This window comes from Apodemus sylvaticus, chromosome 11 (genome assembly GCF_947179515.1).
Source record: "Apodemus sylvaticus chromosome 11, mApoSyl1.1, whole genome shotgun sequence".
NCBI classification, from domain to species: Eukaryota; Metazoa; Chordata; class Mammalia; order Rodentia; family Muridae; genus Apodemus; species Apodemus sylvaticus.
This window is the reverse complement of record NC_067482.1, coordinates 96,221,459-96,244,321: the sequence shown is the minus strand read 5'-3', so window position 1 is coordinate 96,244,321 and position 22,863 is coordinate 96,221,459. Positions and strand designations below refer to the sequence as shown.

Genomic DNA, 22,863 nt, shown 5'->3' with positions numbered 1-22,863 from the left:
ATATCATCCCAATATACCAAGAACTAAAAAGATTTAAAGCAGAAGAGGTAACAACAGGGGACAAGACTGAGCCGAGGAATCGAAGACTGCCCAACAGAGTCAGAGGCAGCCGTGATAAAACAATGACAATGCATCTGGGACAGTGGGATAAAGTACAAAGTCTCAGCAAGCAAACAGAGGACACATAGTGGGAACCTCCAAACTAGACAAATATTAAACTACAACAAAGAACTTCTTAGGTAGGCTGAACAACAGAGTAGGCAGAGCCTTCTGGGTCTGCGGGACTACAGCAGAAGAGCTAAATTTACATCACTGGAACCTCAAGAAGAAAACCTGCAGAGTTGAAACAGTATTCAAAGAAATAACGCCTGAAAACTCAACAAATCTGAAATGCATGAAACCAAACAATTCTGTCTCTAGATAACCCAATGATCTCAGCATCAAGATAAGTTCTAAAAATGGAAACCAAAACAAACAAAAATAAATGGTATTTTATCTACAGTGAAGAAGCTATTAGAATGACAGCATGTCTCACAAGATCCATAATACAGTGGCTTAATATATTTAAAACTTTATTCATTTATTGGAATTAAAATATAACACATCATTTCCCCCTTCCATTTCTTCCCTCCAATTCTTCCCACACACCCTCTTGCAGCTATCAAATTCAGGGCCTTTATTTCTCTAATTCTTGACACATACATACATACATACATACATACATACATACATACATACATGAACATAATCTTTTCAGGCTATTTAATGTTGTTTGTATGCATAATAAGAACTGTCAAGAGAAGACTTTGTATCCAATAAAATCAGAGGGAATTAAGACATTTTCAGGTAGAGAAAAATTTAAAGAAGAATTTGGTGTATCATAAAGGAATGACTAAAAGGGATTCGCTCAACTGAAAGAATAGGGTAGCAAAAATATAAGTAAATATTTTTAAAAAAACCTCTCCTTTTATATTTTTTCAAATTACAGCATTAGCAAATTACAGTATTAGACTACTCCTAAAGTCTGAAAGTGTTATGCGAGTGCCCATACTTGACTTACAGCAGATCAAGAGCTACAAGTGCTAACCCGTGTTTTAGTTGTAGCTCTTTAACCAAAGCTATCTGTTTTCTGTGTCTCTAAAAATAAAGGGACTAAAGTAGAATGAAGGACATCTTGGAGCTGGGAAAAATATAAGCAAGCACCTGGTCCTGACCTGAGAACTTACTAGTAAAATGAGCACTGCTGTATAATTTAGGATAGGTCATAGCCTTCCAAACGCTATGACCCTTACTACAGTGCCTCATGTTGTGGTGACCCCCAACTGTAAAATTATGTTATTGTTACTTCATAACTGTAATTTTGCTACTGTTGTAAATTTTAATGTAAGTATCTGATATGACTAGAAATTTTATCAGAAACACTAAAGTTACAGTCACAGGGACAAGTTCAAACTCAACTTCTACTCTTCCCTCTAATATTCTAAAGCCTAAAAGAATTTAGTACCATCAGTACTTACATACATAAATGATTAAGTTTTCCCTCCCTCCCTCCCTTGACTGTATTTCTCTGTGTAGCCCTGGCTGTCCTGTAACTCACTGTATAGACCAGGCTGGTTTTGAACTCAGAGATCCATCTGCCTGTGTCTCCTGAGTACTGGGATCACCGGTGACCTGGCTAGGATTAAGTTTTCTTAAATAAAATCAACTGACATTGAAATAGCATTGTTAAACTGCAAATAAAATGTGCCACAACTGCCATTTCTCTATTAGTGCAATTCTTGATGTCTGTAAAATAAACTACTAGAATCTTTATAAGAAGGCCATTGTCTATATAATGGGTCAGCATTTTTAACAGTGTTTATTGTATCCATTTCCTTGAAATACTCTCTATGTATTCTTAAATCTGAGTAGGATATGTAATTCTTCAAAATGATTTCTTGAATCATTCGAGTATTTAGTATGGATACATATAAAGATTGTCCTAAAGCCTCAATCACCAGTTCTGCTTGTTGTCATTACATTAGCTGGGCTGACACCATGCACGTGCATGCAGTCCTACCCCAATGTGATAGCATGAAGGATCTGAAATAACACCATTAACTCTACCAAGACACAGGAAAAAAAAAAAACCGCTAAGAGAAAAATCTTGCTGAGACAGTACGGCTGTTTACTGCAGCAGCTGCAGTGGAGCTCAGCTGAGTTGTTGAAAATTACATGTTGCTTTCAACGGGAGGGACTAACCTTCCTAAGTAAATGAGCCCCCCCAACCCTGGCAAAAAACAAACTCTAGAACAGCACCATTTGGGGAGTGGGATGGGATACAATGAACAGAAAGCCATAAAATATATTAACTTTTAGTCTGACTGCTGAAAGTCTGTGGCCACTTAGTCTATACAATGCAGTCAGCGACATCTGTTTTCATAGGAAGTCATCCCAAAGAAAGACTTTCTGTAATACGGACTGGTGGATATCTATCTCCCAACGAGGGAAACTGAAAGGCTGGCCATGCCCTTTAATAATGCAGGTTCCCTCCCTGCTCGCTGCTGACTACCCTTTGCTCGGTACTACTACACAGCCACAGATTCCTGCTCTGAGAGTAAAGACAAGTGGGGCGCATAATGAACCAGGAACAAACAAGTGCAGTGCTTAAGTCTTTTGGTCATTTCTAGGTTAGTAACAAATGGGCAGACATGAAAGTGGTACTGAGACAAAAAAAATGCTGGCCTCTACATTCCCTAGAAGTCAGTAACACACTGTGATAATCAAAAATATCTCATGGTACTGGGCATGAGATTCATGGGTACAGACCAAGCCATTTCAGCACCTGAGAGTTAAGGGCAGGAAAGTGCCCAGCCAGTCAGGGTATCTCAAAAACCACAGCCATCCACATACACACAAACAATTTTCCAAGCAAATGGTGCCAGGAAACAAGCTGGAGTAGCCATTCTAATATAGAATAAAAGTACCTTTCAACAAAAAGTTATCAAAAGGACAAGGAAGGACACTTCATACTCATCAAAGGAAAAATCTGTCAGGAAGAACTCGCAATTCTGAACATCTATGCTCCAAATGCAAGGGCACTCGCATACTTTTGTGGAGGTCTTTCATCCACTTGGACTTTGGGTATCAAGGTCCTTTTTATCACACAGCAATAGTGATAAAAACTGCCATGGTGTGAGTAGAGTGACAGGCAGGTGGATCAATGGAATAGAACTGAAGACCCAGAAATGAACCCACACACCAATGGTCACTTCATCTTTGACAAAGGAGCTAAAACCATCCAGTGGGAAAAAAGACAGCATTTTTAACAAATGGTGCTGGTTCGCAGCCAGTCAACATGTAGAAGAATGCAAATTGATCCATTCTTCTCTCCCTGTACCAAGGTCAAGTCCAAGTGGATGAAAGACCTCCACATAAAACCAGACACACTGAATCTAATAGAAGAGAAAATGGGGAAAAGCCTCGACACATGGGCACAAGGGAAAAGTTCCTGAACAAAACACCAATGGCTTATGCTCTAAGATCAAGAATTGATAAATGGGACCTCATAAAATTGCAAAGCTCCTGTAAGGTAAAAGACACTGTCAAAAGGACAAAATGGCAACCAACAGATTGGGAAAAGATCTTTACCAATCCCACATCTGATAGAGGGCTAATATCCAATATATATAAAGAACTCAATAAGTTAGACTCCAGAAACAAATAACTCTATTAAAAAATGGGGAACAAAGGTAAACAGAATTCTCAACTGTGGAAACTCAAATGGTGGAGAAGCACCTAAAGAAATGTTCAACATCCTTAGTCATTAGGGAAATGCAAATCAAAACAACCGTGAGATTCCACCTTACACCAGCCAGAAAGGCTAAGATCAAAAACTCAGGTGACAGCAGGATGCAGAGAAAGAGGAACACTCTGCCATTGCTGGTGGCATTGCAAGCTAGTTCAACCACTCTGGAAATCAGTCTGGTGGTTCCTCAGAAAACTGAACATAGTATTACCTGAGGACCCACCTAAATCACTCTTGGGCATATACCCAGAAGATGCTCCAACATGTAATAAGGACACATGCTCCACTATGTTCATTAGCAGCCTTATTTATAATAGCCAGAAGCTGGAAACAACCCAGATGCCCTTCAACAGAAGAATGGATATAGAAAATATGGTACATTTATTTACACAATGGAATACTACTTAGCTATTAAAAATAAGGACTTCATGAAATTCATAGGCATATGGATGGAACTTGACAATATCATTCTGAGTGAGGTAACTCAGTCACAAAAGAACACAATTTCAGCCATCCCATATACAGTCACCAAACCCTGGAGGCTATTGTGGATGCCATGAAGTGCTTGCTGACAGAAGCCTGATACAGCTGTCTCCTGAGAGGCTCTGCTAGAGCCTGACAAATAGAGGCAGATGCTCATAGCCAACCATTGGACTGTGTGTGAGATCCCTGATGGAGATGATGGAGTCGGGACTGAAGGAGCTGAGGGAGTTTTCAGCCTCATGGAGGGAGCAACAGTGTCAAGTGCCTGTTAAATTAACCATTAAACCTCTCTCTAGCACCCCCCTCCAAGGATGAACTGTCCTGAGCCTTTAACCAAGTGCCTGCTAATGTACAAATGTAGCCCACCGAGTGACATAGATATCAAAGTATCTTCTAGGTCTACCTACAGCAACCAGAAAAGTTGAAAGACATATATTTTTTTCTTAAAAAGAAAAAAAAGACATATAAAGTTGTCTTATTTAAGCTCCGGGTGACCTTAAAAATCATTTTTTATATACTAGTATCATAGCTTCTGAGTGAATGTCATCCAGTGAAATTTTTTAAAGTATCTGCATTTATTTCAGTTCCGACAACTATGTAACCTCAGCGAATTTTACTCTTAAGGCAAGAATTTAAGATGACCTAGGAAAAAGAGCCCTGAGAGGAGGAAGCATAAGGAATAAGCAGAAGCCCTGAGGTAAGTTTGGTATATTTCATTTAAAAAGCTTTCAAATATAGATCTTAAAAGCTAAAAGTTAAATGTTTTTTTGAATTATCTCATTATCATAGTGCTTCCTTCAGAGATACTTTTGTAAAATAAAGCTATCACTACATAAGACAGACCCTAAAAGGTTGGGACTTTTAGTAAGAAATTTACTCGTTTTTTTGTTGTTGTTGTTTTGTTTTTTTATGAACTCCCAAATTTACCAACCAGTTCTACAGAGTGTGGGTTTCACATCTCATGAGTGACGATACTCATCCTATGTTATTTGATAAGTAGGATTTGTCACAAATATCAAAAGAAAACAACTGTGCAGTGAGATCTCAATGCTGGGCCATGTGCTGGATTCACTCATCATATACATTTACTTCCTTTAATAAAGCAACATTAAATCAGGTAGGATTCAAATTTGTGCCTCTGTAAAATTACCAATAACTAAAACCCATAGAGTCTGGGGTATAATAAAATTATTCCAACTGGAATATTATTCAGCTATTAAGAAAAATGAAGTTTACAGATAAATGGGTGGAGCTAGAAAAAAAAAAAATCAACCTGAGTGACGTAACTCAGACCCCAAAAGACAAGTGTTGCACACTTTCTCTAATATGTGGATATTAGCCTTTTAAGCTCTAGATATGTGTATTAAAATCCAAATAACCACAGGGATTAGTTACCTAGTAAGGCATCAGACGAGAGGAGAGAAAGGAAAATGTAGTATTATGGTGTAAAAGAGGGAAGACCGAATAGGAGTACTAAAGAGTGAGGGGGTGTGAGAGCAGGGAAAAGGAGGGTGTGCGGAGGGACAATGCCACCAAGTCTTAGGAAATCATGCTGTAGCAGCTCCCTAAATAGATAAGTGTATGACAGTAGTCTAAGTGGAGAGCCAGATAACAGAGAGGACCATGCTCTAAATGCTCATCCTGCCACAGCCAGTACCAGGAATGAGCTACATCGTGTTGGATCCTTGGCCAAAAGGTTCCCATAGGCTCCCCAAACATCAAGGCTATTGCCAATTTTATTAGTTGCTCTCTATAACCTGATGGCAAGGCCCTAAGACAACATTTACTAACGTCATTGAATACAAGTTGAATTAGTGTCACAGTTTCACCCTTACTGATGATTAATATTCATGGTGCTAGAAGGTACTCTGCATGCTATAGGAAATAAAGGTGATCTATTTATTACCTAGCTACAACCCTGTGACCTCCAACAGAGACCAGCCTATAAAATACACTGGTGCAATGATGTTTTTCAGGAGTAACCAATCAAGTCTGGATTGACTATTGAGATGGAGTCCATGTCCAACTGTCTGACAATTTTGGAATTCTGGTTTCCTAAAAAACAAACCCATAGAACTATAAGAATATGTTTCACTTTACTCCCAGTGTGAGATATGGGCTGCTTTCAGACTGTCCACAGCAGATGACTATGATTTGCTCCAGCAGGGACATGGTTGTGTAACATCTGGAATTCTGGGGACTTTTCAGAGGGAATATAAAAGCTAGGGTCCCCCAGAGGCAGGGTTGCTTGTTTTCGGTCATACAGTGTGGGGTGTGGGTTGGTTGGTTGTTGGCCAGGGTCTATTAAGTGGTTGTTTGCCAAGAGGAAATTAGATATCCTGAAGGTGAAGATCAAACTTGCCCCAAGGAACTTGACACCCCTGATCAGCAGGAAGCAGAGTAACAGTAACATTGCCCTCTCTACACCTGCTGATTTTATTCAGGGATCTTTTTCCTTTCGTCTCTATTTTTCTCTCTTATCTAATGTTAGGGAGTTGAAAGAGTGGAGGATAAGGGTGTGGAGTAGGGTAGAAGAAAGAGGAACCCATGGAGTAGCTAAAAAACTATACCTGGTGCTACTAAATAGCCAAGAAACTGAGACTAGGTCAAGCCATGCAAAAAACCTACTACTATTATTCTGTTAAAGGAACATAGCAATAAAAATGACTCCAAGTGACATATTGCTATACCCATAGATCTGTGCCTTGCTCAGCTCTCACCAGAGAAGCATCTTCTTGAACTAGATAGGGAATAACTCAGACACCCAAAACTAGACAATGTGCAGAGTGCAGGAGACTTTGGAGCTCTTAGATCTAAGTGGGATGTCTTTATTAAATCCTCCCCTCAAATGAGGAGGCAGATGGTAAGCGCCAGAGCCATGGATGATTTCACAGAAACGGTATTTTCCATACACAATGGGGCTGACGAAAAGATAAATTCAGAGTCTGATGGCACATACCACATCTGTACAGGTACAAGCCAGACAGGTCCCAGTAGTGAGAGGGCAAAGTAGACATGGAGACCCAACCCTAACCAAGAGGCTATTTGCAGCTGACACCTGCTGGCAAAGGGAAAATGAATTTTCTCCAATGGAGTGCCACTGGGTGGACAGCGCCCACAGCGAGGAGTAACTGGTCAATAAACTGTGGGGTTTTCGTTGTTTGTTTGCTTGCTTTTGGCATATCTTTTGGTTTGTGTTGGTTTTGTTTTGTGGTATTCATTTTAAGAGAGTGCACACACATAAAGATAGATGAGTAAGGAGGTGGGAGGGGTATGGGAGGAGTTAGGTGAGAGAAAAAACATGACCAAAATGTATTCTATGAAAAATAAAGGTTCTTCAACTGTAAGAATTAAAACAATGATTTCCAATGATATTGTAATATAAAAAAAATCAAGTACTTATAAGGGCCTATGAAGTATTTAATTAAGAATACAAAGTAGGGATTAATAAACACTTTTGGCCGTGTTGCCTCATCACTTAAGACATAACCATTTCTCAGATTTAACTGTGTTTCTTGGTACCTATGCTAATATTTATCTCATTAGTGCTAATAGCTAAGATATAATTTTTAAAAATATCAAAATCTACTACAATTAGTTTTAACAGATGTTTACATATATATAATATATAGATCTTATGTGTATATATATATATATATAAATTATTTTTATTTATTATTTTTTAAAGAGGTAAATCAGATAAGTTTGGATATGATTTAATTACTCTTACAGAAGTTAATTATTTTGGGTGTTTTCTTTACAAAATGTCTTAATTTCATTTAAAAAGAACAAGAAGAAAATTTTAAATCAATTTCTAACTACAATTGAAGTAACTTTTTTTTCAGAGATGGTAGTTTCTAATACAGAGAAGCCATCAATAAAAAATGACAATTACTACTACTCTCAGCATATGATGACAGTTTAACCTGCAGTTCTTTCCTTCTTTGTCCTTGCAAAGTTCTAAGGAAATGCAGGTGATCTTTCTCTGGCCAAATCATATTGTCATCTCCAGAACTTTGTAAGAGTAATTTAGAAACACTGTTGTGTGAAAGGTTATGAATATTTTTGTTTTTAAAACAAAGCCCCCTTCATTAGGAAAATGCATATATCTTCGCTGTTCCTACAAATTTCCTTTTTCTTCAATTTGCTTATAGTTACATTATCACATAACAAATATCCCAAATAACTAAATTATGATCAATTTTTCAATTCTGTCTTACATATCTTTTAATATACAATAAATTACTTCTTCACAGACCAGAAAACTAGGGGGAAATGACCATAAATGCCAATATCTAGATCAGACCTAGTTTCTTTTGAATTTCCTACTAAAGCAATTTTTTTCAGATGTATTTTTTCTTTTGGCGAAAACAGAACCCTGATGGGAAACAATGATTGTTACTTTTCAGTGGAAAGATTCCCTATACCATAACTGTAAGACCAATTAGGATAGTCAGGTGGAAACACGACTTAAAGCCCTGCAAAGCAGAGCTGGTCAATGCACAATGACAGCAGCACTGTCTAGCTACTAAATAAACTTCTCCAGAGAACAGCGCAATTCTCAAATTTGGAAGGAAAACAGTGATTAATAACATTAGGCTTTACAACATATAAAAAAACTAAGAACTGTAGGCTAGTCTTCAAACAGTAGAAATAAGACCACCTTTCCATTTTCTGCTGGTGTAACAGATCACAGCACCTATAATTAGTATATTTCTCAGGCTTTTTTTCACTGCTGATAGGAGTTTAATAGTTAGATTCTAAGAACACAGAAACTTTGGATTTGAGATTTGTCCAGCCTTTGTCCTAAGACAGAAGGAAATTTAATCATATACAATACACGTCTAGAACTAGGTATGAAAAAGTGACAATAAAAAGCATTCATTTCCCCCTTGCAAATTTGCCTTTACCCTGCACTCAGAAGGAACCTTAAAATCAGGCCCCAGAGCACCCACCTTTTACTTCTGTTGCTATTTCCACACATTAAACCACCTTCTTGTCAGAGGATAAAATCCAGATAGTGTAAGGCATCTGCCGACTGCACAGGAACCACACACTGCACAGAGCAGTCTGTTCAGTGTTCTTTCACTGAAACACCTCAGCATGTGTGTGGGTGGGCCTGCGATATGCAAAGTAAGTAAACACTATGGGAGTCGAGCTTCTATTGGCTGAAGCAGGAATTAACTTCTCCTATGTAGCCCAAAAGGGAAGAAACGGAAGTAAGAGGAAGCAGAGAATAATTTTTAACACAGGCTTAGTAGCAAATTATAGAATAACGCACGTCAAAAGAAAGATATCCTACTTCTTAAAAAGCCATTCAGATTAACTATGTACCTGCTCCGTAAATGCCGAAAATATAATTAAGGTGGTGAATTATTAGCTCATGATAATAATTAAAACAGCCTGCTTTTATAAAAACAGTTGCAGTATAATAAATAATGAATTAAACACTCCGTTTAAGAAGCCAAAACTCAGTAAAATTCACACATGCAAAATATCTATTTAGTATTATAAAATGAATTCTATTTTTCCTCTTGATTTGGTCACAAAATACTACATTCCCCAAGACATAACATCAGGTATTAACTTCTACCTTTATATTTTAAAATAAATTAATACTGAGATGTAGTTCTGTTGGTGGAATGCTTGCCACCACATACTAGGTTCAATTTTTAGGAAACCAAGAATAGATAAAATAATCAGATAAATAAATAACTTAGATTTGTTTGTGGTCATGGAGAAATCCCAGCACTACCTAGAAGTAAGTTGGGACTGAACTTTATATAATCCCTACACTGAAGGCATCCTATGTAAGATGCTTTGTTGATCTCAGATCACTGCACTTGCAAATTCCACTTCCCTTTTAGAAAAGCCCTTTATTTACCAGGAATAGGACTATTCAAAAAAGCAAATCTATTTCTCTATATAGCCAAACATGATTAATTATATTTGTTTTTCTTTTTCAATTTGGTAAAATTAAATCAAGAAAAATGCTGATTTATACTTGCCCCCTAAGCTGCATAAACAATTTACACACCCTACCCATTAAACTGAAGGTCCAAGTGAATGCATATTGATATACTCTTACTGAAGCTCTCTAGTAAGAGGTAGAGCGTGCTGGGTATTCTTCCAGAGGACCTGGGTTTGATTCTCAGCATTCATAACTATAAACTGTACCTGCAATTCCAGCCCATCTGACGCCCTGGTCTGGTCTGAGGGCACCAGACTTGTACGGGCTGCAAACCTGCATGCAGACAATAGAGACAAAACCTTTGTACTAGGAAGAATAGCAAAGTTCTTAGTGGTCCTCAGTGTCCAGCCCTAGCAAACATTCTACCTGCCCCCAAGTCGATGCTGGAACCCATGGTTAACAGCTATTATGGACACGGCTCTCTAACTTGACAATCTAAGGTCTAATTAAATTATGTTATACTGAATAGCACCATTACTAGTGACACTTGATCCCAAACTCAGTAAGTGCTCATGTTGATCTTAATTAGAATCAAAAGTCTTTTCTAGAAATAGTTTATCCTTTTTGAAGTCATAAAAACAATTTTGCTGGCCCTAAATTTATCCAAGACTTCTCTTCCAATGCACCCACAGGACAGGAGCTATGATTTGTAGCAGGTCTATTATATTTAAGGCAATACTGTCAAAATCACTAGTGCCATGGTATAAAATGAGCTACCCTTAGAAGTGACATTCTAAGGGTATCTATTCCTCCCAGTATTCTATAACTGTGTCAACATGTCCCAAACTGTCCTCGAGGGAATCTTCACAGCATTGTTGATCCTCTGCTACTTAAGACATAGAGAAGTAAATGTGCTCAGTTATCCTGTTTATGTCCAGTACAGATACACCCAGACCCTAAAACAGTCTGAATACATATTGGGATCTTTCTATCTGAGGACACTAACTGTCATGCTATTCTAGACTGAGGATTGCTCAAGAAACCGGACATGACAGGTTCAATACTCATACCAAAGGGAATGTGGCTGCAGCTGTGATGCCTAATGCCATAACCAGCCCAGGGCCTGCCTGCTACTCTGTGGACAACATACCAACTCTTTCCATTTGGAAGTGTGTTTCTTGCTCACTCCTAGGGGAGCCAACTTACCAAACAGCCCATTCTTTCTTATTTCAGGCTACGTATCCTAGGCAATACATTTTTCTTAAAGAGCTCTGAGAAGATACTAAAAACAAAACTTCCCTGTGTTCTCAGTGATTACGATGAGCTGCTTTCAGAACGGGCTAACGACACAGCAATAACACAGAATGGTTAGAATTAAATTTCTAGATTTTTCTTCCACAATATAATTTCTGATTACTTAACAAAACATTCTTATTTATGACATTTGCTTTTATTTATAATGTTTGATTAATAACATCAAAGAAGCCAGTCAAGTGCAAAACAAAGAAACACGCATACAAAACATAACCAAACCTTTTAGTAGCTTTCTTGGCTGTTGGAAATTAAGTTAGTAAGCTTTGGACCTGAATCCCAGCAGCTTTTCTTCTGTTCCCAGTGCCTGACTATAAGAGCCCCACTCCCCACCCCTCGCCTCACTCACATATTTCAGGTAACTCCAGTGATGAGCTTGTCCCTAAGACCTTTAAAGTCGCTGTCCTTCACAGTTAACCAAGACAAGACACACTTACCTCACAGCTTCTAGGCTAGTCTCAGGTGTTCTTCCTTAACTGTCCTCTTTCTCTCATATGTGCTGAAGCCTAGGATTCGGCCTTACCTCTGGACACAGCTGTCCTTTGAGGACTTGCTTCTCTAGTGAGCTATGCATACTTGCAAGGTTGCAGTCATGGGCTCATTCCTTATAGTGCCCGTGCCTCTACCACACCCTAAGCAGGTGTGTAAGTTATTTCTTCCTTTAGTTCCACCTTCCTGGTGGTGATGCTTTGGTCATGTTCAACTAGCCACAATACAATTCATTTAGATGGCATCTACTATTCTACAGTACATTGTTGTTGTTTGTTTTTAATAGGCTGTATGGATATGCCCAGTTTTTTACTTGCCAAATCAATGTAATGCCAATCTCTGAGAAATTGTTTAGTAAGTCCAAGTTGTGTTAACAAAGCATAATTCTTCCTAGTTAAGAGCAATGAAAAGAAAAAAGTCACTAGTGAAACTGTATTTTGAAGCTGAAAAGAACTTCAATGAATATACTGTTCAGTTTGTTCCTTTCAAGTCTGCTCTTCTATAGATGAGAAACGTCTGTATGTACATGTATAATGTCAAGTTATCTGATGTGCTAAATCCCGAAGCTAACCAACGAAACACTGGATTCCCACGTCAGAATTTATTTGTAGGACACATGCCAAACACTAAACAACACAGAGAACAAAGCCGTCAGCCAATAAGCAACTACAGTGCACTATGTAGTATTAAACAGGATAGTGAAATATTTAGTACTACTCTTTACTATATTTGTTTTAATTTTTTAAAGATTTACTTTTTATTTCATGTTTGCCTGCATGTATGTGTGTATGTGTACTATATGCATGCCTGGTACCCAAGGAGGCCAGAAGAGGATGTCAGATCCCCAGGAGCTGGAGTGATAGACCACTGTGAGCCACCCACCATATGGATCCTGGGAACCAAGCACAGTCCTCTATAACAGCAGCAGGTACTCTTACCTGGTAAGTACCTTCCCAGCCTAATTTGTCTCAAGTTATAGCATAAAGAGAAAGTGAAAAATCAGACAAAACTTGATGACAAGCACCGACCACAGAGACATATTTTTTCTTTCTATGTGCATGTGGTTAGGGGTGAGGTATATATGCCTGCAGAGAACAACATCAGATATCTTCCTCCATAGCTGCCCACTTTATGTTTTGAGACAGGGTCTCTCCCTGACCTGGAGCTAGCTGTTTCTGATAGACTGGGCTGCCAGCAAGCCCTCAGGATCTGCCTCGTTCCCACCCAACCTCCCCAGTGCTTGTTACAACTGTGCACTGTTATGCCCAGCATTGATGTGCATACTAGGAATCCAAATTCAGACCACGTGTTTGTACAGCAAGTACTTTGTAAATCCTTTAAGCTCTTTCCCTAGTCCGAAGAAGACTTTCTGTTTGTTTGTTTTGCACATCAGACACAGCATGAACTAGCTATTCAGACACCTACTTTGTGGGTTCTGCTTACTTGAAAATCTTCTCAAACACACACACTGAAATCTAGGTTTCAAAAGTACTGCCATAGGTAATGCACAGAATGTGAAAGACTAATTTTCAATTATATATTTGATAAAAGGTTTGTAATTTTAATATATAAAGATGTGTTAAAGCTGAAGAATAATGCAATTAGCCAGATAAAATACGGTAAAGTGCAAGCATTTGTTTCTTCAAAGGACATATACAGAAAGATGCTTAGCATCGTAAGCATCAGAACAGAACCCAAAACTACAAGTTAGCATTCCCTTATCTAGCATAGGACAGCAATAGTCATAGTCAGAGTAATAATAAAAGCCAGGGAAGGCTACTGAAGAATGAAAACCTTTATTGCTGTTAGTGGGAAAAGAAGTGGGACCGTCACTTTGGAAAATACTTTCATAAATATAAAGTTATCACATGTCTAAACAATTTAATTCCTAGGTATAAACACAAGAGAAATGAAAACCTAAGTCTACCCAAAGCTACATCAATGTTTATAGCATTGCTCCAAATTGTAAATATTCATAATTGCCCCACAGTGGAAAAAGACCAAATGTCTATCAACTTATAAATAAGTAAAATGTACACACCCATATAATCAGTGACCCACAAAAACAGTCTTGGATATACTGCACCATGAATGGACTTTCAAAACAATAGCTACGTGAAAGCAGTCAGTCCCTAGGAGCACAAATTTTCTCTATGACTGTACTTACAGGAAATGTCCAGAACAAGCAGAGAAGAGTGGGTTGGTAAGTGGATTGATTGCCTGCATCTCTCATTCTCTCTCTCTCTCTCTCTCTCTCTCTCTCTCTCTCTCTCTCTCTCTCTCTCTGTTCCTCCCTCCTTCCTTCTTCTTCTGTGTGTAATGCAAATAGAAGATGAGAGTAATAGCTAAAGAACATTTATTTCATGTGATGTAAGTGTTCTAAAACCATAATGATGGTTTACACAAATCTATGAAACCATTTAAGCACACTCTGTAAAGAGGCAAATTAGACCTCCATACAGATGTGAGAATAACAGGTCAACAAATAAAGCACTAGATAAACAATTGTCAGGGTAACAGGATAACTAGATAAAGAATGAACTAGATAACAAGCCAATCAACAAATAAAGTCACAAGCTAAAGGGCTCAGTCTCAGTACTATCCCTAATTGTATCGTCTAGACATTACAGTGCAAACTGACAGACGGAAGTTGGAGCAGCAGGATTACAAGCTATACCGTGAAACTGTCACACACAAGCAATAGAAGCCAGCCCCAGACAACTGCAGTTCTGACCTACTGGATATAAACTGAGAGGCTCCTTTACCCCTTCCTTGGGTTCCATAATCTATTAGTACAGTTTACAGAAGACCTCATAAAACAAAACAATGTTTCCTAAAGAAGACAAGTCTGAGACAGCTACTTGGGAGCCTGAAGCAAAGATCACTTGAACCCAGAAGCCTATTAAAAAAAAAAAAAAAAAAAAAAAAAAAAAAAAGCAAGCAAACAGTAACATACAGACAGTCAAATGTAAGGCATTAAAGTGACAGTATGCAGGGGAGCTGGCATGCCCTATCAAGGCATGCCACTCCCAGGACTCAAATGTGTTAAATGATCCAAACCCAGTCTTGGTCTTTCTGGTGACCAGTCCCATGCTAAGCTAATTAGGGATTCCAGTCTAAGTCAGTCAAGTATAAGACTTGAAGGGACTCAAATTATGAATAACAAAGGCTAGCTTTAGCTCTAGGCCAGGAACCCCGCATGGCATTACAAGCATTCAACATACTTGTAGCATTCTATAGCCACAGTATCAAATTAGGTTGAATAGTCAAATAAATAGTTCAATAGAAACCCATAGTCAATATTATTTGACTTAATTCCCAAACCCCTTTTAAAGTAGAACAAATGTAGGTTTTTTTAAGAGAAACTGAGGCAAATTCCTGGGTGTGAAAAGGTGCTAAGGGATAGGACCAATATGTCAAAGATATTATATCAAACCATGAATCTGGTATTAAATCCAAAGCATAAACAACAGTCCCATTAACTATGTATCCACCCATCTACTTTAGCGATATTCTTATTTGGCTAGATCACTAAAAATCAAAGTCCTCGGATAATTAGTATTTCTAGGTTATCAGTTGACTGTCCTCTACTATGGGAAGATATAAATTAGCCTCCTTCTAAGATTCTAAGTTAGCCTTTCCAATAAATTCTTACTATGACTTAATTAACAGTTCTCCCTTCTCCCTCCACTTTAATTAGCCTGGATGTTGGAGTAATGTTCAAATTATGGAATGTTACATCTCTACTTGTAATTTTTTCCACCTAGAGTTTTCATTAATCAACAAATACTATTTACTATACAACCAGAAGCTGTAAGAATATTTAAACTAAAGCAAAAAAGTTAATTAACACGGTTATGAAAAAGGCATATTTCAATCTGCCCAAACCAAATCAGCACAAGACATACAATACTTAAATCATTTATTGTACAGAGGAGGCATTTGTGTCATAGAGCAGGGGTGGAGGTCAGAGGACCATTTGGAAGAGTCAATTCTTCCCTTCCAACATGTGAGTCCTGGAGACAGAACTCAGGTCTTGAGGTTTAGTAGAAAGCACCTTTACCCACTGAATCATCTGGCCTACCCCAGATACAATAGCAATGTTTCTTAATATTAAATCCTATATGACGTCAAAGAAAAGTGGTTCCTAGGGAAGCTTCATTTGAAGAGGTGTCTTCTAGTCGGACCCTGGAAGACAATGGGGAAGCACTGTTAAGTGGAAGAAACAACCGCCATCAAGACAGAACAATCATGGGGAGAAAAACCATTTTGTGTGTTTAGGCAAGGGTAAGTCACTGGGTTTCCTGGAGTACAGATTTGGCAAAAAGATCAATAAAAACCAAGTAGAAATCAGGGCCATGTTTTTGTGCTCAAAGACTATTAGAAAGACTATTACTTATACACACAAGATGTATAAGTCATTGAGACGCACCTGGAGGGTAAAAAGTGCCTGGTATTGTGAATCTTAAGAATCAGAACAAAAATTGAATGCCACCTAATCTTAAAGGCTTCAGAAAGAAAGCAAACATACATAGCAGGCATTAAAAACTCTATATATGTTAAAATTAATCTTTATAACTATTCACGATAGACAGAAATTAGGTTAATACTTTGCTCATATTAATTTAGAAAGTAGTTGGCAAAAGTTGAGGACTAGATTTAAGCATATGCTGTAACAGGCTGGAGAGATGGCTCAGTGGTTAAGAAGAGCACTGACTGCTCTTCCAGAGGCTCTGAGTTCAATTCCCAGCAACCACATGGTGGCTCACAACCATCTGTAATGAGATCTGATGCCCTCTTCTGGTGTGTCTGAAGACTGCAACAGTGTACTCATATAAATTTTTTTTTAAAGCATATGCTGTAACTTTCTATGCTGCACAAATAAACTAACAACAAACTTATTAAACTATCAAGACCAAGAAATGATGTAAAATAACAATGTCTCAGACAAAATATAACAGTTGAAACTTTTAGTCTGTTTCTTACTGATTGTGGCAAGTTGGTTCTTTTTGTTTTTGCTTTTTTCCATTTTGACAACAACCACCTGAGAGATCAGAAGGGGTCAGTGATTCCAATGATGGAGGTAAAAGCATGCTATATGTGCATTTAGACAGAATGCATGTTAGAAACTATAAACTAAAAGTCAGAAAAGGCAGGTTATAACTTTAGGTACTGAGAACTAGGAGAAAATGGTCAAGCATCAGCCTATTTACAGAAATGGTGAAAATGAAGTAATCTGGAACAAAACTAATTACTCATCAACATTTAATTTTAAAATCTAAAAACAAAATATAAAACCGTATTTGATAGATATCAAGACCTGAAAAATATACACCCTTAAAAGTATATTAATTCTTGAAAGACTAATTTAGTAAATAACAAAAGTGGCCAGGAGGAAAAGGCATCAAATCCATCAAATTCTAAGCCACTGCAAGTGCTGGGTTAAAGGCACGTGCTATCATACCTGTTGTTTCAGAAACATTGGAGAGAAAAATTTCCTCTAACTACACTGGTAGGAATATGAATTTCTTGTTTTCAAACCAGTTCTCCATCTTATTTTATAATTCAGGCATTAAGTACATGAATTTCATTCATAAAGTTTAGAGTCACATTTTATAGTTTACATATCCAAAAAGTAATTTTTGTTATGACCAAGATTTGATAAATAAATAATACCAACCAACTTTCTTCATTCTCAAATCAGAGAATATATTTATATAAAAACTGAGATAGAAGGAGATGAGCAACGCTATTAAAAGCCCAGAAAAAGCATGCTACCTTAAGAGTCACGTTAGCTCAGTAAATATTTTCAGAGTGCCTATTATGGTTCCAGTACTTTTGGACAGATTAATGTGAAGTGCTCTTGTACATGCTACTAAAACTAGGTAAAACAGTTTTCCTTCTAGAATTTTTCTATAATTTCCTATTTTTAGCCATCTAATAATGGCCTTAAAGGTGACCAGTCTTTAAGCTTTCTGATCTGAGGACATAACTTTAAAAGTATGATGGCTTAGCTGACCACCAGTAGTTGTTTCTCCTCGTTCTAGTACCACAGGCAGTATTTTTTTCTTACTGGCTCTCAAATTCTTTCCTAAAATACTATATTTTAACCTGAATTAGTAGTTTGAGTTAAAGATCTAGTTGGAATACAGTGGCACCTGTAAACCGTTTTTAAATGGATACTTTTATCAGTGTTTATCTACTTTTTTGCATTAATTATCACTTTTTGGTCCTTTTACTAGAGTTTTACTGTAGAGTATATATAATGGTGTGTTTAAACTTTAAATTTTAAAATGTTTAATATTATTTAAATTCCATACACCTCACAATCCTCAGCAAGAATCTCTTGATATTTTCACATATTAAAACTCATCAAAAGATTGAGTTTAAATTAAGTTTACATGATTATTTTCATAACAGGATAACAAGATCCTAATTACCATATTGCCCTTCCTCTCTGAAGGAAAGAAACATAGATATGAAATTACATGAAACTGATGAATTTACATCTATAACTTTTCATCACAGATGAATTGGTCTTTCACTATTCTGTAATTCCTGAGCCAAGCATCTACAAGGACAAACAAAAGCTTCCTATTCACCCAGTAAAATCAATTAGGTCATTCACACACTCAGTGAACACTTGCCAAAGCCTTTCCTTTTTTGGTTTCAATAAAAAGCAGTCATATTTTTAAAAGTTAGTTTGTTTTGAAAAAAAGCCAGGGTTCTTAAATTCAGTGTCACTTCGCAACTCTTGCTTCACTTGTGTGGGTGAAGGAAAGAAATCAAGACATCCAGAACAAAATGTGAAGTCAAAGGAAATTTTAGACAGCAATAAATTGTAAAAATCATTAACTTACAGTCAGAACAATCTTCTGCAAAGAAACATAAATGGAAGAACTTGTACATGGCAATGCAAAACTACTAGGTACAGAATGCCATAAATGTGGAGATCTTTTTTGTTTAAATCAATTTGGCTCTTTTCCTACTCAATAAACTATAACTAGAACATATTTAAAAAGTTTTTGTCTACTGTTCTTAATGACTATAAAAATGATTGTATTTGAAGACTTGAATTTTTAAGACTTTATGAAATATATTTTCTTTTATGGTTGTAAAAGTGCTCTTCATCAAGTATCTATAAAATTTCTAATACTAAGCACTTAAGCCCACTTCAAACAAAGCATCCAAATTTTGTAAAAAACACAAAACCTATCTATACAAACACTAAACAGACACACCGTTGATCCCTGAAGATCAGGCTTTAAATCCAAGCAGAAAGCTGTTGGTTGCTCCCATAACACCATTCCACTATTACATCAGCGCATCTATCTTGCCAGGTTAGTTATTCAGTGACTTACCCACCAGGTCAGCTGTAGCTCACACAAGACTTTTCTCCCTTGGTAGCATGCACAGAAACTTGCTAGCACCATTTGAAGGCTAGCCAGTGGGGATGAAGCTTCAAGTTAATACTAGCTTGTTTTCTGCATGTCCTGACTTCAGCAATAGGGTCTTTTTTGTTTTGTTTTTTGGGCTTGTTTTTTTCAAGACAGGGTTTATCTGTATAGCCCTGGCTGTCCTGGAACTCACTCTGTAAACCAGGCTGGCCTCGTACTCGGAAATCTGCCTGCTTCTGCCTCCCAGAGTGCTGGGATTACAGGCGTGGGCCACCACCGCCCAGCTAGCAATAGGGTCCTACCATCAACTGCTAGAGAGTAACAGAGCAACAGTAATAGCCTGTCATGTCTGAGGATAGTATATGGGACTCCACTGGGTTTTTTGGTAGCCTATAATGTCTGCAGAGGCATCTTCTTTTTTGAGTAGATAGCAATTAATACAGAAACCCACAACCAGTTACTATGTAAAGGATAAGGAACTGTGGAGTGCTCAACTCTATATGGGACATCTATATCACACCTTCTGCCAAGGTTCATGAAAGAGGGAGTAGAAAGATTGTAAGAGCCACATCTGTAGAAAACAGTATTTGCTAGACATGGCAGGACCATTGTAAACATGAACTTATAATTCCTATGACTCACACAAAAGACCTCTACAAGGTCTAGCCAGCCAAAATCCCACATAGATTGAGAGGGGCTCATAAATTCTCACTCCTGTCTGAGGAGATATTGACAGTGAATGCTTGCTGAGGAAGGAGATCCCGTTTTCTTCAGGGATTCAGGCATGCTTCTATGAAAGGTATCACGCCCTTGCCTATACATGCAGCATTAAACAGATTCAGTAAGTATTTTATAAAGAGAGAGAGAACATGTGAAGTTGGTGGGAAAAAGTAGAGGAGGGGATAAGGCATATAATTGATTCAAACTCACATAAAACTTTTTAATGAAAGGAAAGTGTTGGTAACATTATTTGAGCTTCAGGTGGAACTCCAATTTATATAAATCAATACATTCCCATCTACTTAACTCTGTTACAAGCTGGGTTTCTTATTACAATGGTATGAACTAATACAAAAACTATTTCAAGTATGTTTGTTTTCCTTAGAGTAAATATATTAGGATTCATAGACTAGCATAGAATTCAGTTCCAAGATAAGATGAAAACATTTTTCCTCACAGATGGTTCTGGGTTTCCTAAGTCTACCCTCCTTTCAAGGCCATGGGGCTTTGTATTTTCTGTCTCATATTATCAATAAACAATATTTTCCTACAAATAATTAAAGAAACTAGCAATAAAAAAAAAGTAACAAGTAATGGGAAGGAAAGATAAGGGGTAAACTATCTAGGAATTAAGTAAATGTGACGATACACAAATTTTAATATAAAAGCATCGAAGTACTAACATCAAAGTTTCAATGTAAAAAGCAGCTGGGTCCTAAGAGTAGGTAAGCTGGACCTGCCCCTCACCAGATGCAAAGTGGGCCTGTACCTAGCCTGGGCTAGCCCTGGTGGAGGAGGTACAGGTGAGTGCCCAGAGGGCACGCTGACCCCACCACTCATTTGCCATGAGGTGTTGTGGGTGCAGGGGACAATGCTCTCCCCTCACCACGCACCACACACCACCTGTACCGCTCGCCACCTGTGGTAGTTGGGAGAGCAGAGAGAACAGGCCTTGTGCCTCACCTGGGCAACACAGTGGAGTTGGCACTGACAGCAAGTGCAGGTAAGTCAGCCCTGAGGTTGTGAGAACGGCAGAGCTGGCTGAATCCCTTGCCAGCTACAGCACTTGGGAGAGTGGGCCTTGAGCCTTGACTGAGCAGCATAGTGGAGCTGGCTCTGGAGGTGTGGTGCAGATGAGCCAACCTGGGGGCATGGGAGCAGAGAGATAACCCTGCTTCCTGCAGATAGAGGCATTAAGTAACCTAGCTAGATCATCCCAAAATGTTAGCATCTTCAGAGGGTTGGGATGTCTGAAAGGGACAGTCCTGCTGATCTAAAGCTGCAGACCTCCATTATTGGAGATTGGTTCCAATGCTTTGATTCAATCAGGAATCTGCATGTCCAAACTCTGAAGGTCCTTGTCCTCAACTGGTTTTAGATAGATCATCTAAGATGCTGGTAGCCAAAGGCTGGACGAAGGGAGACAGGGTGGGACACTTAGAGTCCCCCAGGCTAGGACTCTGGGGAGAAAAGAAAGAGGTTGTGCTATGAGTCTGGGAAGAAGTATGGGACGCAGGAGTTTCAGGAGAGAAAGTCAACCGCCATATGAGAATTGGGTGGGTGGCCACTGGCCACTTCCCCGATTGAGTCTGGGGTAGCAGGGGAAGGTTTAGGAGTGCTCAGTCATTGAGTTAGCCAAGGAATTTCAAAAATAAACTAATGTGTGTGTGTCTTTCAGGAATCCAAAGAGTTCCAGGGCAGGTGGCTGGAACAACCCACTAGGAGCACAAAGTGGCATAGCAAAAACTCCACGACACACTCTATGACACAGGATACCTGAGGGGAGCCCCAGGGAGTTGCAGTGCTGATGGGGTCACAGAAGCTAGAGGCCTTGAAGCAGACCAATGAACTTATTGCAATGACATATGCAAGTGAAGACGGGCGGACAGAGTGATAGACTGTGGGACACACTGTGACAGACTGTGGGACACACTGTGACACACTACTTCCCCATGAGATGTTTTCTATGCTTTGTTTATTTTTATTTGGTTGCCTTTTATTTTGGTGGGGAGGTTGCAAGGGTGGAGGGAAGGGGAGGAGGAGATGAATCAATAATAAGTTAAGAAAAAACCCCTGGGATTTAAAACACTTCACTGATTGAGTTCCTGTCCTGATTTTCTTTGGTGATGACTAGAAATGTGGACATGTAAGCAGAATAAATCCCTTCCTCCCCAACTTGCTTTTTGGTCATGGTCTTTTGTCGCAGCAATAGAAACCCTAAGACATATATGAAAAAAGTTAAGTTAATATATCTTGCAAACATCTGAGACATGCTATTACATTCAAACTTTGTCCCTCTGAGAGCCACCAATACCACTACATATAATGGACATTGTGGGTAAGCATTCAACAGAGAAACTATGATCTACTAATGAAAATCTCCCCAATTGCAAGTTAAGCACCTATGTGCTTATAATTCTGTAAGTCTAGAACTCAGGAGGCTGAGGCAAGAGAACTGCAAGTTTAAGGCCAACCTAGGTTAAATAGTAAGATGCCCATCAAACACACCACACTCACACCCACACACTGAAAACATAAAACAAAACAACCCAACAACATGTTGTATTAGGCACTAGGGAAACAACAAAACTAAGAACTGATCCTCATCCTTACAAAGCTATAACCTAGTAAAACAGTGCTTGGGCCTCTTGGGAGCAAAGATCATTCATCCAAGTTTAGAGGGTAGAGGTTTAGGTTTGACTGGAATAATAATAATAACAATAATAATAATACCCCACCCACGGGATTTTCTGAGTTCTCCCCTG

General features: G+C 38.3%; 1 protein-coding gene across 1 annotated transcript in view; it reads right to left on the bottom strand.

Annotated features, from left to right (window-relative positions):
* The window catches only part of Peli1 (pellino E3 ubiquitin protein ligase 1), a 50,920-nt gene that overhangs the window by 16,019 nt on the left and 12,038 nt on the right, over window positions 1-22,863 (bottom strand). The window lies entirely within an intron of this gene.